The sequence below is a fragment of the Ciconia boyciana genome, chromosome 3 (assembly GCF_034638445.1).
Source record: "Ciconia boyciana chromosome 3, ASM3463844v1, whole genome shotgun sequence".
NCBI lineage: Eukaryota > Metazoa > Chordata > Aves > Ciconiiformes > Ciconiidae > Ciconia > Ciconia boyciana.
This window is the reverse complement of record NC_132936.1, coordinates 98074333-98091391: the sequence shown is the minus strand read 5'-3', so window position 1 is coordinate 98091391 and position 17059 is coordinate 98074333. Positions and strand designations below refer to the sequence as shown.

Here is a 17059-nt window from a genome sequence, read left to right as displayed (position 1 = left end):
TTTGCTTTGGATGTTGGAGAATCCAAGAGTGGGTTTTGGGATGTTGCTACCCAGTCAGTGACTTACCGGTTGATTAATAGAACTATCTGCTCAGTGAGCACTGATTCAGCATGGGATCATGAAGATATCTCTTTTGCTTACAGTACCTTACCAGATCACTGGTTTAGAAAAGAAATGGGGCAGGGTGGAAAATGGAATAGTGGTGACAGGAAAACTCACCCTGAATATCATGAGGGAATGAACACATTGCCACATCACAGCTGAGGTTTGCTATTAAGCAAAAATATTTTTGCTATCCCAATCAGCAGAACTGGTTGGACCATCTGATAAGGCATAATGACAGCCCTTACAAATAACAGAGCCAAATGTTCCTTTTAGTGAGGATTATAAATGTGCCTCATGTGAAGACCAGTTGGTTTTGAACTGCTTGTCTTCCTCCCAGACTTGTGCTTTTATGGAAGAAGTTATCATCTGAAATTCATCAGAAACTGATTTTTCATCAACTTTTATGGGTGGGGGCCACAGTTCACTTTGCAGAACTTGCATGAGATATACACATGTTCATCATGTCTGGCTAACGCCTGCAGAAAACGTGAGTTGTCTATTAACAAGGAGTGCTTACTTCACCCACTTAAGGGCAACAGGAATGGATGTGTTGAAGGGACCTGGAAGAATTTGTTTGAAATTTTGCCAAGAAACTGAAGGAAAAGTTGAGTGAAGTATTCTCCATGTGGGTATTGCTGGTAAAAATTACTTTCTTACATGGTTCATGAAGACACTTCTGACATTTTTTTGCCTTGCTGCCATTCATTTACGATATACAGCAAGTAGATTCTTCAGGCACCACTGAATTGATGGCCAAATAACTACATACTTAAGCAGACATTTCCAGATTGGCTTTCTAGTAGCAAACCTCTAGAAACTACTACTCCTTCCTTTCTGTCTCTCTCTTTGAACTGAAAGATGCGGACTGAACTTAGTAATGTCAGTGATTCATTAAGCATAAGCACTTCCAGCAAATGCACTTACTATATGCTTGTCTGCCAAGTGGTATTGGGAAAACAAATGTTCAGATTTTTTTTTTCTGCCTCATCATGGTTATGATGATGAAATATCAGTATTGTTAACTATTTCAAATCACATGCAAACACAGAACTCACAGTTGCCATTTTCTACTGGCTAATGGGTCTCATCACAAGCATCTTAAATATATCATTATCAGTCCAGTCTTCAGGAAATCATTCCTTGCTGTTAATTTTCTGTTACTCCTTTTGCTGCCATAGAAGGTAAAGATTTTCAGTTTTTACAGCTCCCAGACTGTGTCATGGACATTTACTGTTCTGATATGTTTACTACTGTTCAGTAACACATCAGTGCAACTGAGACTATGTGTGACAAAAGGCATGGCTCTCGGGATGTTGGCATCTAGCCCAGTCCAATTGTCATCTTTTATTGATTAAAATATTTAAATGCTAATTGGATTAAGCGAAGACTTTACTCCGCTGTCTTAAATACCTGTCTTTGTATGGAAGGCTTTTGCAAAAGTGATGACATGACATTTCAGTGATGAATAGCTTCCTTTTATGGCTTCCAAAATCATTGTTTCCTGCAGGATGGGAAGTAAGCAGAAGTGATATAAGGCAAGAGTTATTCTACTGATTTTCAGATTTGTTTGTTTGTTTTGTTTTCAGGTAGTCCTTACTTATTAGGGTTTCACAGAAATCTTTAAAAGGTCAGGCATATTTTGTGTATGGAGTGGTGTCAGCCTGAGTTTGAAGAGAGCCTGAAACACTGACTGAGATATTAGTTGGTCTAAGCTTAAAATAGATCCTTCTTTGGATAATGAGATATTAGTAACAGCAATTGCTGCCGTTCTCATCAGAACATGTAAAATCTAAATTCAGAAACTCACCAAACTGGCATGTTTCCCAGCCTAGGTTAGGAATAGTGGACAGGTAAGCAGATCAATATGGATTTACATAGATTTGGTAGGGCTGCAGTGAAGAGGAAGAAGGGGGCATCATGCACTCACTCCGCGTGGCATCCTGCAGTGCTGTTGTGGAGGCTGCGGGCAGAGAGGTTCCATGTGCCTATCCTGGTGGTAGCTAAGAAATAAGTGTCTGTTAGCAAGGGCAGCGAATTCAGGCTTTAGGAGTTAAAGTGTTCAAATTGAATGTCTGTCGCAGATTCTAAAACATTACAAAGAGTGAACTGTGTGAGTGAATCTTTGAAACTTCTAGGAAACCTCTGTAGAGAACAGCGAAAGCAATTGATCTCTTAAGATTTTGCTGATAATACTCACCCCCATTTCTTTCTGTTTTATCCAGATTTCCTATTATAACTACCTCTCTGCACCTGGCTAACATCAAGCATATGTTATTGCTGAACTTTAAGTAAGCGCAGCATTGATAGTTGCACTGAGGAAAAAATAGACAACCAGGTATTATGGTACATGAAGAAAAAAACCCCAGTTTCTAAAGACTGTCACATACATTCATTATAAAAGAGAAAAGTTTTAAGATTATTTATCTTAGCTAAATTAAAAACAAATGATCATGCAAATATTAAGGATATAAACTAACTTGCAATCTCCATGCCTTTTTATTCTATAACAGATTTCTGAAGATTAGGGTTTTTTTCAGAAACAGCTGGGTGCCAGGGACAATTTTTTTAAGGGTTAAGTTTATTTAAGCAAATAATTAAAAGTTTCAAGTCCTTTCCAATATAAGACTATACATGGCAAGGTCACAAAGATTGTTTGGAGGTGAATATGTAGGCTAGTCAGGTTTTGACAAGTGTACCTGTCACATGCTAGCTGTGAAATGCAATTTTATAAAGACTGCTCTACCATGAAGTGCCATATGTTCTGGCTTTATTCCTGCCTTTATATTCGTAATGAAAAATCAATGCTTAGATTGAGGGAGGAAATTGTAGTACTAGCAACAGTAAAAGTATGTGGAGCACAAGCACACGCTTCTGTCATTAAGCACTCAGTAAGTGTTAATTTTCCCTCACAATGCCACGCAAGGTAGATCAATACAAACCATTTGGCTGATTTGTCCAAGGCTGCTGAGGAAGTTGGTGTCAGGCTGGGGTTAGAACTCATTTAAAAAAACTGTGGCATATGTAGATTGCTAGGAGATGGCTTGTGTCTGTGTGGTTTTTGTGTGTGTAATACTTTTGATACCTGTATGTCCAGGGCAGACTAAGACAAGAGTTTGACACAAGAACCCCTTTAATGAAGGAATTAGTTAATTCAGAAAACAAATACAGTGTAGTTTTCATATGGGATTTTTTTTCCCTCAAGGTCCATTCAAACAGTTTTCCATAACATTTTATGTGTGTATGTGCATGTGTGTGTGTATATAAGTTTCACCACCACTTAATACTTTGGGCTATACAGCTGTTTTATTTGTGTAAACACTTTCTCTGTATAATTGTTCAACTTTCAGTGTTGATTAAAGTTAGGCAGGAAATGTGATATTTATTGAACATTTCATACATAAAACTAACTATCAGTTTGGACACCTATGGGTTATGATATATTATCCCAATTCTGCCAAAGATTAAGGCATATCCAGGTTGTTGTAGGACAACGTTTTCTCAAGAAAATCGGTCAACAGGATTACAGTGCATTGAGGAACACACAACTATATCTCAAAGTACATTTGCATGTGAAAAATGTTATATTTATAAAATTGGTAAAACTAAGAATGCTAAAGAAAAAGCAGGAATTAAAATAAATCAATAATCTGATAGGAAAAAACCCAAACATCTATAGAAGAGAAACTTTTGATTCAAATTCAGGTTAATTGTCAGATTTTGCCACTCTTCTTGATGTAGAATAGTATCTTTTTCTCCAAGTATTGCTCCTAGTTTGGTTCAGAGGTGCAAATCTTTAAAGGTAGTTAGGGACCTAATTCCCATTGAATTGGTTTCATTGAGAACAGGTGCTCACATCAAGCTGTGTACTAAGGTAATGCACAGTATGAATAAGATACAAAATGGGGCATATTAGTGATGGTATATAAAACATGCCACTTGTTCTATCTGATCTACTGTTACTGCAGGTTTATTTCCAATAAAGTTTTAATAAAAATTCAGCTTGCCACAAGCAGGTAAATAGCAATACAATAGCAGCTGATCTTTTCCCTATGCATAAGGATCTGGAAAGAATGTTTGACCCCAGAGATCTTAAGAAACAGCATCGTGTTACCTTGTTGGTTCTGTATTCCCTTCAAAAAGTGCCGAACAGGACTTCTCAGCTGGAATTTCCAGCTAGTGATAAATAAACTACCTTCACAGGAGGAATGAGGCAGCCTGTTAACTGATGATCGAGCATTTTCCATATATCAAAACAGGCTGATAGTGCAGTACTGACCTACTATAATATATACATTGCATGGTATATCATTGCATGATACAGTATACCATTCAACCCTTTTCCAATCTGTCCTAGGAAATTGCTTTAGATTAAGGAAAAGGATTAAAAATATTTTTTGAGGGCTAAACAAATACAGCTTTGTCCTCTTCTTTGAATCCTGAAGACGGATTCGAAGAATCCTGCCCTGTAACATTTCTATGTATTTGAGAGTCCTAATTTCAGGATGTAGAAGCATTGTGCAGAGGAAAGGGCCAGTTCTGGAGGAGGATGGCTCTCCACAGCCACTTATCCATATTTCATTGTAGTCCACAACCAAATTTCTGCTAGTGACTTTTAGGAATGGGCACCTAATTGCCTCGCTGTATTTCCAGTGGGCTATGACTTCCAAAGGGCAGCTTATCAGGCAGCAGTTTCTGAAGCACTCTGGCATGCTTGTCTTGCCATGCCAGCTGGGAATTTTAGCTTGCACCCTAATTTGGCCAGCCAGAAATGATAGAGGACAGCATAGAAGCAGATTACATCCATCTTCTATCTTCTGGCTGTTCATAGGGGGAATGCTGGCTGGGGAGACCTGTTTTTTTTGATCAAAGCATCTTTTGGAAAGTAACCCATAGAATCCATTGAAATGGGACAGAATCCTCAGGAGCAAGGATTAAGGGTCTGGATCCTCAAAGGCGTGTGGTCATCCAGCTTTTACTGAAATCTGGGTAATGCCTGAGTGTCTTTGGGAATATGTAGTTAAGTTTGTCTTCTGTAGGCTTTGTTAGTAGTTGGGATGAGTTGGTTTGTTTTTGATTTCTTGTGTGGGGATGAGTAGGTCATTTTAGATTCTGGCTAGTAAAATGTTACAGTGGCATTATGTTGTGAACAGTGAGAGAACACCTTGTCTGATTTTTGCTGGGTAGCTATGAATTAAATACTTTTATCCTTTAGCAAGAACTTTAGGAGACTGCAAGGTGCTAACGAGAAGCGAGAACAAAGCTGTGAAATAGCTGTTTCTCTTGTACAGATTCTCCAAACATAACACAAACATACCACATATGGTAATCAGTGTCTGGCAATTTTTTTTACTGTTAGTGCTGTCCAACTGTGATTTGGAATCTGTTTCTATTTAATTCTTGATCAGCATGAGAAAATTATTCTTTGGATTTTGGATCTTCTTGCAAGACTGCAAGAATGACACTGGTGACTGTCCTGCTGTTTGTCAACACTGAGCAATACCATGCATATGTGTCCACAAAGTGATTTGTTAAATGTTCAACCTTAGTTTAATATTCTAAAATATTATAAGTCTGTATAAAAGTTCACAGGAGTATCCTTCTTAACTTCTGACAAGAGCTCTGAAATGAACTGCTGTTTTTCAGTAGTCAATATTTAAACATGCTTTGGTTAATCAGAAAACCCATGTATCACCCCCTGTGTATTCCTCTTTCTTATAAGAATGATCAGCCTTTTATCTCCAGAATAGAGTTCATGGTGAAAGTCTGACTGAAGACATGTTCCTCTTCTTCACCTTGGGAATTTGATACCTAGCAACCTTTAAGCGTTAAGACCTTAACACAGCTTAGGTAGCTTTTCACTCAGATTGTTGCTTTTTGAGGATCTCATCCTTCAGCCTCCAACAACACACAGTGCAGGAAAGCTGCAGTGCCCATCTCAAGGCTGAAGATCCCATTGCACATGTGTTGGCCTAACAATGAAGCACTGGAACACCGACATCTCTTTTGCAGAGCTAGCTGCAAATGACTTCACCAAGGTCATGGTATCTGGGTCATTAGAAAAATCAGCTTCAGGAGCTGGCTCAAAATCTCCCCTAAAGTCTCCCAAAGGGGAGATGACAGTGATACACTAGGACTGTGTAGCGGTTCCTGACCTTTTAATAGCAGGCACTATGATTAAACACCAGGAATTACTTTACTTCCACAACTGTGGGCATCCCAGCAGGTTTCAGACCTTCGGTACTTTAAGAGCAATCTGTTTTGTAAGCTGCTGTTAAACTAGAGGAAGAAAAGTAGGATCTTGCAAGCCCTGCTGTTACTGCCAGTACTTGTGAAGTAACATTGAGATGGTCCTACTGCACTCCAGGTGCATGCCATCAAATTCTAACACCAAGTAACTAAGTGAGCTCTTGTGCTAGAAGCAGTTATTTAATGCTTTGGGAAGCCAGTAAGCATAGTGCTAATGAGGAGTACTGGGCTGGCAGCTCTAAAGCTCCGAGTATTTAAAAAGGTGTTATCCTGACTATTAGTGAATATAAATGATTGTACACCACCATATGTAATCTGATTAAAAATTAGTTAGACATCCAGGCTTATTTCTAATATCTTATATAATAGTTACCATTACTATATTCTTTTTTTGTAGAATTATCTCTCAAAATATTTTGTTTTGTTTTAATACTCACCTGCTATTGCAGTTTAGATTATGTGACTGTTATGGCAGTTCTGGGGTGCATTCAAAGAAGGCATTAGGGACTCCCAGTCCTATTAGGCTAAGCCAGTGAAGTACATGCCTCACATTCTGGGTTGTTGAACACATTTGCTCCTCCCCTCCAGCCCAGTCTTTGTCAGGCCGGAGTTATACCAGCACCCACTTATTTTAATCTGTGTAGTTTATAAATGTAGTTACAATCTGCTAAGGTTAGCATACGAAAACCTCTGCTTTTTCTGTGAGACATCTGTCAGCCAAAACAAAGAGATCATATTTTACCAGTGCGATCTATTTCCAGTGCATTATCAGCCTTGCTATCACAATTATAAAGCAACCTCCAATATCACAGTGTGTTCGTTGCAGTTCAGAGTACAGTAGGAATATAGTAAGGTCACTGGCAAACATTCTTACTATTTTTGGCTCTTTGGTATGTGGACCATTTTTTCAAATGTAGGGAGTATGCTCATTATTTGATAGCCCGAGCCCCTTCAACAGAATGGGGAGCTCCTCACTTGTGAGAAATCTTTTTTTCTATCCAGAAAGAGGCACCAGTCTGAAAGTTACAGGTATCCCTGATTTGCTTACAGAACTAATCTGGCAAACCTAGCAGATGACCAGCAGGGCCATTAGCAGCTGCCAGTAAAATACGTACGCTTGGTGGTTAGATCTTCACTAAACAGATCACAGAATCTACCCTTCCTACAGACCTTAGCTTCCTGCCAAGTCCCTCCCCACTGAGAAGTCTGGGCAATAGGAAAATATTTGCAGCATGCCCATGAGGCTATTTCAGTTCAGGGTGAGGTGCCAACTCCTCAATTAAGTACCTCTCACAGAGAACACCCTCCTGCCAATCTCTTTCTGCTTGTAGATGATGGCAAGTGTTTCATGTACAAGCTTTCAAGAAGTCTGATTGGGGAATGCTGTCAGAAAAGATAGCATTTCTGTGGCATGAAACAGTCCTGCCATGAAAAAGCTGCAAATAACTATATAAACGATAATAAAACCATATTATGTAAACCCTAATTTCCTACTAAAAAAATACTATTGTGAGATCACTGTCATAATCTTTGTTACTGATATAAACAAACCACAGACAATCCATCACTGGCACTGTTCCTGTTGTCTGTAAGAGACCCTTGTCTCCTGTGAGAAGAGGGAGGTATTCCCAGAACTTGGGGTGGAGATGGAGTTTCACCTATGTACCTTGCAGCTGCTCCCTGGAGGTCTTTCCGCTTCTTCAGGTTGAGAGACGCTGCAGAGCTATCTGCCAGTTTTTTCATGGCTCAAAGGAGGCACGGCACTACCACAGTATCAAGACTTCAGTCCTAGCTGTGAATCTGTCCCCTTGAGTGGTTCACCACCACGCAGTCTCAGTTCTGAAAATGTGACTTGCCTCTTGCACCTTAACTATAGTATTCCACAGATTTTGTTGTCTATATACATCCAATTCCCTTGCAAGCTTGCGTAGTGCAGCCACTTTCTTCGTAAGTATCTGATGCATACCTGCAAAAAGAAAGGGTATAAGTGCTGAATGACTAGTAGGAGTGATCCTAGAAAGAAAGGTGAAGTCTAAATAAAGTAAGGACTGAAGAGAATTTCTGTGCCAAGTCTGCAGGGCTGCCCATGGTCACAGCAGTATAGGTGCAAATCAGAAACTGTAAACACTGAGCTCTTGAGCTGTGCTCTTCAAGCCTGCATGTCTGCCTATTAATACCAATAGGAAATTCAATACTGCATCTGAAATTCTGAAAAGGTCGTCAATAAGTCAGACACACAAAGCATGGTAGTTATAGAGGTAAACAGTGAACATGTAGAGGTGCTTTACAGCTGAGATGCTAAGAAGCTGAGAAACTCAGTTTCCTCCAGTTTCAGAATAAAATTACCTTTAACATTGTGAAGGATGGAATGCCCAGGAACAATTCATTCCGTTCATGAAGATAAGGTGACATTTTAAATGGAAATTTTGTTTTGACAAGCCTTTCTAAATTCCTATAGCTAGCAATTTAACTTGATTTTATTCAGCTAATAAAACACTACTTTAATATTCTGAATGTTTGTATTATATTTGAATTCCAATTTGCACCTAAACATAGCTTAAAACTAATCAAGAATCAAAAATAAATAAACTCTTAAGAAATATCAGCTACCTTTTCTAGCATCATGAAATATAAACATTAGAAATCTGAATAAATATGTCATGTTAAATAAGTGCTTGTGTATGTACAGAATGTGTCTTACTGATTAGCAAAAAGAAGATCCAATTTAGTGTGGAGGCTACATTCTGCGGCAGATGAACACTAGATTACTAATCAATGAGAATCCAACTTTTTCGGGAAGTAACAAAAACATGGGAATGGAAAATTATAAACTATTAAAGTCAGAAATTTCCATTTGCCAAATTAAATCATAATTAAAATAGTGATTCAAATTCTTAATCAGTCTACTTTGAGGCACAGTTTATGCATGTGTGGATCACAAGTAGGATTTTTGGTAAGGAGGAAAGCAGACAGGTATATTTTTGCACATTCCAAATGATTCAAGCTGCCAAGGATTTGCATGGAGTAAGTACTGGGGCCATAAACAGAGAAAGCTTTAGCTAAGCAGCACATGTATAGACAAAGTGTATGGCTGAAGGAAAAAAAAGGAAGTTCTACTGGAGAGAAAAAAAATTATCTGGTTTGTTTAAATGTCATTCTAGCAAATAAATGCAGCGGGAGTTTTCAGCTGTGGAAGGATCTCAAGATTAGACAGTGAATGTAAAGTTTGGATTACATTTGTCTGACTTTGGGTAAGAGATGCTTCCTTGGTGTAGCTTGCATAGTGTTTACATGAGCTATACTCCTGCTAAAGTAATTCACTTCACTGGGAATCACAGGTGCCTAAAGGAGAGCAGCAGCTTTACCCCTTACTAGGCCATCGGCTTTCAGCTATCTAGCTACAGAAATAAATGTAATTCTATCAGTTTTGGTGGATATCTAGAGTGACCAGCTCTGGACTGCTTTATGCCACAGATACAATTACTTTCACATTTCATGCTCCTCAAACTACCTTCTTAAGAAGCTACTGTTTTACATATCCATTTAAGGATGAGTATTTGCTATTCTGGTTTACCTTGCTGCGCATTAAGAACTCGCAGCATTTTTTCCTCCTTTATTCTCTTTACTATTATCTCCCATTTTATTTTGTTTTATTCAACATAACATCCAAGACTCTGAAAAACAGATCGTTTCCATAAAACAGCTGGAGAATAACTAATTTACAAAAGAAGGGTAGTAAATGGTGCTTATAAAGGGAGAATCTGTCAATATCCTTGATGGTCATCATCTCATCGTGACCTTCATTAAGACAGCATCACTAAGTGTACTTAAAAGGACAGAGATGAGCTTTTACTGGAAAGGAAATATCTGATGTTAGGGCAGAAAACTCTGCTCTAAAGGGTTTTACAGTTGTAATGCAACAAATGAGCCGTACAGCCCAAAGAGCCAAAGAGAAATTTCCCAAATGGGAAATGCAGGTGTACATTCCAACCCTTGAAAACAGCTTTAATGAAGAAACCTGCAGTTAACCTATGGGGTTACTCTGAAGACTCAGTGTTGTGGTTTAACCCCAGCCGGCAACTAAGCCCCACACAGCCGCTCGCTCACTCCCCTCCTGTGGGATGGGGGAGAGAATTAGAAGAGTAAAAGTGAGAAAACTCGTGGGTTGAGATAAAGACAGTTTAATAGGTAAAGCAAAAGCTGCACACACAAGCAAAGCAGAACGAGGAATTCATTCACTCCATCCCATGGGCAGGCAGGTGTTCAGCCATCCCCAGGAAAGCAGGGCTCCATCACACGTAATGGTTACTTGGGAAGACAAACGCCATCACTCTGAATGTCCCCCCTTCCTTCTCCTTCCCCAGCTTTAAATACAGAGCATGACACCATATGGTGTGGAATAGCCCTTTGGTCAGCTGGGGTCAGCTGTCCTGGCTGTGCCCCCTCCCAGCTTCTTGTGCACCTGGCAGAGCATGGGAAACTGAAAAGTCCTTGACCAGTGTAAGCACTACTTTAGCAACAACTAAAACATCAGTGTGTTATCAACAGTATTCCCATCCTAAATGCAAAACACAGCACTATACCAGCTACTAGAAAGAAAATTAACTCTATCCCAGCTGAAACCAGGACATTTGTTTAACTGTTTGTTTTACTGATTGCAAATCAAGGCACAGTGACATGTCCTTCTAAATGTGAAGTCTTACAATACTCTTAAGGTCATTTGTCAATATTTTGACAAATGACATGGATTTGTTATACAGAAAAAAGAATCAAATAAACTCTGAAAAATCAAACTAGAATCCCAAGTTTACAAGTAGCGAGTGTGCTGAGATGAGGGGATGAGAAAATAGGTCTCCCATGCACAATGCAGCAGTAGAGGAACCTCTTCCCAAACGTATGAATTACAACGAGAGCAAAATCAAGTTTACACACAGAAACCATGATCCCCGAATGAAATGAGAGTCACAGCAAAAGCACTGGATAAACCATTGTTTTCAGTTTCACAAATAAAAGGCTGCAGCCCAGAAAGCAGTGATAAAAAAGAATGAGCATTTATTTGAGAGGAAGGAAATTTTCCAGTATTAGAGAAACTGAGCAGAAGAAGATGCAATTTATTGAAGGAGATTTTTTGAATAAAGCAGTTTTCACATTTTCCATAACGTACCTTTCTTTTGTACGTACTTCTTCCCTGCAGCTTATCTCCCATCTTCTTCATTCAAATCCTTCCCCTAAGACATCACTGCAGTACTGCCTAAAAAATGCCTTTACCAATTATTAACAATGTTACAGTATTATCATAGTCTTAAACTGGCCAAAGAACTGAGCAGCTTGCTAGGGGAAAAACAGAGGTAAATGCCAGATAACCTTAGTAAAAGAAAGGGAAAGCACAGCCAGACTAAGTACACAGGAGGAGCTCTGCAGATCTGTCTTCTCATCACACGCTAAATGTTCATTTTTTTAAACTGCTCCTAGATATTTTTTTGGTCTCAAGAGCACTATCTGTGAGTACTTTCTGACCTGATGTATGACCTGCTTCAGTGAACACTTTGGCACCAGCATCGCTTTAATCATGTTAGCCCAGGCAAATTCCATGTGAACAGAGATATTACATACATGTAACCACTTTCAAGATCTGGCCTTTGTTTTTGGTATCAAATTATCATACGTAATTGAAAGGGAAGCATCTTAAAAGGTGGCTCTGGAATAGATTCTCTGAATGGAGGATAAACAAAATTGTGTCTGTTGGTGTTTGTTCTTATTTTCATTTCATTAATGACAAATATGTTTGTAACTACTTGCTAATTTTTCTCTTTGCATGGAGATAGCTTTTTTAGTTGGTCTTTAAAGACTGACTCATAAAGGACCCCTATTAAAAGGCTTATCCTTGACATACTTTCAACAAAAGAAATAATAGCGGGACTTTCTAACTGACTGCTATGTGAATGTCCAGAATTAAAAAAATAACAACAGCAATGGTACAACTAATATGTGCAATGGATTTCCAAAGGAAAATGAAGATTTGAAAGCATGCAAATGTAAAGGTCAGATTATTTATCATACATGTTATTAAAAATAGGGAAAAGGAAATAAAAACCCTGGGCAGTTTTGGAAGCAGGACCTTTTAAAAAAGAAACAATTTTTTTCTATTAAAAAGATTCTTTACGTGTCTGATGTGACAGAGTGATGAGTTAAAATAGGCCATTATAGCAAGAGGATATCTCATTAAGTAAAAATGATTTATCAAGAAGTAGGAATACGGTGCTGTTCAGAAAAGAGGAAACCAGCCAGCCCCTGGCTGCATCCTTCGTATCAGGAATGGCTGGTTTTCCTGGCCTGGGGAGGCAGGTGCTAAAATCTTACAGCTCAGACCTGTAGGGCATATTTCACATACTGCAGGACACAATGGGCGGAGAAGGTCCTGAAGAGGTTCATAGCTAGGAAATGACAATTACTGCCCAGGGGCCCTCCTGCCCCATTGCAGGATGGGGATATAACTGGTCTGAATGTCCTGCTGAGCCCCACAGCATCCCCAAGATGGTGGCACCAGCAGCCCCAGATGGCACTCTCTTTTTTGCATCTGACATTAAAATCGATGCAAGAAGAGGCTCTGAGAGCCCTCCTCTGCAGCCCGGCTAGAACAGGACGTCCGTAGGTTTAGGACCTTCTGACAGGGAAAAGAACCTCTGTTTACAGCAACTTGACTAGCAAGGGAGCAGGTAGAAAAGAATCCTATTATCACAACTTTCTCCTAGTTGACTGGTATTGAAATTTATCTCTTTTGGGGAAAGGCTGTCTTTACACAACTCTCTCAAAACTTTCCGTCAGAAGGTGCAGAGTTTACTGAGTGAAACCTGGCTCTATTTATTTGCAGCAATTTGAGCCAGGAAAATTCAAACACCCTTGATCTCAACAACTAATTTCCCATTACAGATAACACTTTCTTCCAATACTGCCTAGGATGGAGAAATTAGGAAGACGGAAATCTAGGGGAGGAATACTCAATCACTAGTGGGAGAGCAAAAAGGTAAGAGCAGCGTGATGCCAGCTGGATGGGCTTGCCTGCAGCTGAGAAAGGGCCATGCTGTCCCATAGGTGCCTTTGCTTGAAGCACAGCTTGCCATTCCTGGGGCATCCCTGCCTCCCCCAGTCATCCTCCAGCCTGCTAATGAGATTGCGGGGGCTGTCAGCCCAGTATAGCCCAGCACGAGCCAGTATGGCATGACCTGTCACAGCGGGGTATGGTCTGTCCTGGTGTGGGACATGCCAGCACAGCATGGCATGGCACAGTCCAGTATGGCATGAGCTGGGCCATTATGGCCCAGCACAGCATGGCCCAGTGTGGCATGTCACAGCTCCTGCCCCTCAGCTCAGCTGCACACTGCCTGGCACCCATAGACCCCACGCTTCCCTTGTCCAGTCCTGGCCCAGCTCCCCCTCCCTGCATCCTACTGAAGCTGCCTTTGAGTGATGCTAAACAGCCTATTTTCCTGAGTCTTGATTCATGTATCTTGCCACTCCAACCATCCAGGCTTTCCCTAATGACACATTTGCACTTTAACCCGTGCTATTATGAAGTCTTGTACTGTGTTTGGAAAATGTTTGTTACAAAGAAAATCGTAAAGCTAGCAGAACTGGTGCGGGGCTCCCAGTAGCAGTGTGAGCTGTGCACGCAGCAGTAAGCACAAGGCAGGCTTGCCCCACTTGGTATGCAGAGGGAACCTGTGAGGCTCTGTACTGACCAAATCAGAACAAGGTAAAATCTGTTCCTATCTATTAATTTGAGACAACATCTTTATGTATAGCAGTGGCTGTTCTGGATCAAACAGTAGATAATCTGCAATTGCTCTCTGATTTTGCCATTCACCTGAAGTATGACATTATTGATTTTCCTTTTACTCAAGCGATTAGCTGAAATTAATCTCTGAACCATTGGCAATCATCTCAGATATCTACAAGGTCTGGAAAAGAGAAATGGTATACATGCAGCTCCAAAGAGAAGTCAGAAATGATAGACTCATCAGCCTAATTTCATGCCCTGGAGAGTTTTGGCATAAAACATTGAAGAATTCATATGTGAGAGCCGAGATAAGGCACTGATAAGTGTCCGCCCACAACCTCCCCCCCAATCTGTCATTAGACAAATGAGTCTAATTTTCTTCTTTAAGAGGATAACTAGCCTAGCAAGGAAGGGAGAAATTGTAGATGTATGTATAGAAAATAACCACTTATGTAGCAGTACAGCAGAAAAGTATGTGGGAGCAAAAGTATTTTACAAACTACAGATGAGTCAACTAAATAGTGTCATTCTGGGATGAATGAACAGGGCTGTCGTATCTTAAAAAAGGGAAGTAATTATTCTGCTCTACTTGATCCTTTTAAAGTCTCAGTTGGAAAACTTTGTCCTGATGGCAGATTTTAGAAAACACAATTTAAAGCAAAGCTTAAGGAATTAGTTTGTTCACTTAAAAAAGACAAGGTTATGGGTAGAGATTTTATCAATTTTCCAGTGCATGAATGGATGTTATAAAAATAGTGTTCAGCTGTTCTTCATCCTTACAACAGTAATGTATTTCATATGTTAAGCATATATCTTCCTTGCTGCAAATTAGGCCAATTTATTTTCATAATTTGATTATATAAAGTGCTAAAGTAGGTTGTATAGGGATGCTGTACAATGGCCTTCATTGCAGCTTTTCAAGACAATGGACAAATACCTTTGTGGGTGGTCTAAACACACTTTAGCTGGCTTTAATGCATGGAGTTGGACTATACTATCTCCTGAAGGCCTTTCTGGCTCTGCAGTCTTAGGTTTCAATAATTCTGTTCTAGTACATCTTTTAGACAGAAAACTCTTTGAGGCAGGGTACGTCACCATTATGTTTGTGCAGTGTCTGGATCAATGACGTCCTATACAGTACATCTGTCTGCATAATTATCTAGAGAGTAGTCAAGAATTAATGCTGCAGATCACAAAAGCTAATGTCATGACAAGTAATACACTGGAAAAGATAAGGTAAACACACCTAGGTTGGTTATCTAAGACATGTATTTATGTTTATTTGTTTATATTTTCTGGTATGGATATATACAGGTACAGATCTTCTCTATATTATAATATCTTAATCTGTATACCTTTGTTTTTGGGCATGTGATGCTTCATCATCATCATTTAGCTAACATAATACTATTAACAATGTTTTTGCAAAGGTCTAGTTTTAATTGGTTAGCATGCCATGGAAAACAAAATTGTTCTAATTCTCCCAAAGTTTCCCTACAACCTTTGATCCACCCACATATGATTAAAGCTGGATACTGAAAATTTTCCTGTCTCATAAAACTTACAAAACAAGAATAGTGCTATTTCACAGTGTGGAACTTCCACCAGCTTTCACAGTTGTCCATGAAAAGCAAACCCAAAACCCTAACCAACTCACCATGAGCACCCTTAGTCCTACAGGAAGGTCCTCCTACAGGAGGTCCCCGTCCCAACACCCAAACAGCTTCCTGCTTACTGCACTTACATGAGGCGAAGGGTATTTAGGTAGGGATGCCTGGTTTACTTTCATCACATCAGCACATTGAAGCTGCCTGTACTGTATTTTAAAAGAGCCTGGTTGCCACCTCCAGCTGGGCTTCACCTTATGAATAAGAATGTAAGGAAGTGCTTAGAGCAGAGCAGTTGGAAAGACAGATGGGGAGAACCTACCAGCCCACAAGGAGAAGAGCGATCCATCAAGAACGCATGTCTAGCTGTTAAAGTAAGCATGACCTACTAGGCTTGCTAACCTGGGGATTTTGGCCTTATGAATCTGGATTACCAGAAACTGGTTCGTTTTAGAAGAGTTTTCTTGCTTACCTTTTACTATTTCTGCTAAATCCTCATTTTAGTTCAGGCTTAGGTCACAGAGTTAGGCAGAGGCGTGGGTGTTTCCAAACTCAGAAATTAAAGGAGTTGCAAAAGTCACATGAAGAGCTAGATTAATTGGATACTTGCAGAGGCTGTGTAAAGTCCTGGGCCTACACAAAAAACTGTTGACACAAACCCTGCCACTCTGGCAGGCATGTGAAGCCTGGAGACTGAACATGGAGAAGCCTCATTCAAGAGGTGGAAGCTGCTCCGAGAGGCAAATCTCCACCTCCAGGTAGAAACCCAGCTAAGACCAGAGCCTGTGCTCAGAGTCACAGACTGGCCAGTCAATTGGAGAGGAAGGTTCGCCTGTTTAGAAAGTTGGGATGCATCTGAGTAAATCTAGATGTCAACATCTAAATGTCAAAATATAGATATCAACAGGGGGCATACATGAGCTATCTAACCTAGTCTCCCTATACTTTCACTAGAAAGTACTGCTGCACTACTGTCTTTTTTGCTTTTCCTTTGTGGTGATTGTGGTGGCTTGACCCTGGCTGGACGCCAGGTGCCCACCAAGCAGCTCTATCACTCCCCTCCTCAGCTGGACAGGGGAGAGAAAATACAAACGAAAGGCTCGTGGGTTGAGATAAGGACAGGGAGAGATCACTCACCAATTACCATCATGGGCAAAACAGACTTGACTTGGGGAAATTAATTTAATTTATTGCCAATCAAATTATAGTAGGGCAATGAGAAATAAACCAAAATCTTAAAATACCTTCCCCCTGCCCCTCCATTCTTCCTGGGCTCAGCTTCACTCCCAATTTCTCTACCTCCTCCCCCACAGCAGCAGAGAGG

General features: G+C 40.0%; 1 protein-coding gene across 1 annotated transcript in view; it reads left to right on the top strand.

The window, feature by feature from the left end:
* Window positions 1-13299: 13299 nt before the first annotated feature.
* Window positions 13300-17059, top strand: part of SOCS5 (suppressor of cytokine signaling 5) — a 74807-nt gene continuing 71047 nt past the window's right edge. Inside the window, exon 1 of the mRNA XM_072856750.1 lies at window positions 13300-13375. The gene's annotated coding sequence lies outside the window, so the exon portion shown is untranslated. The remainder of the gene's footprint in view (window positions 13376-17059) is intronic.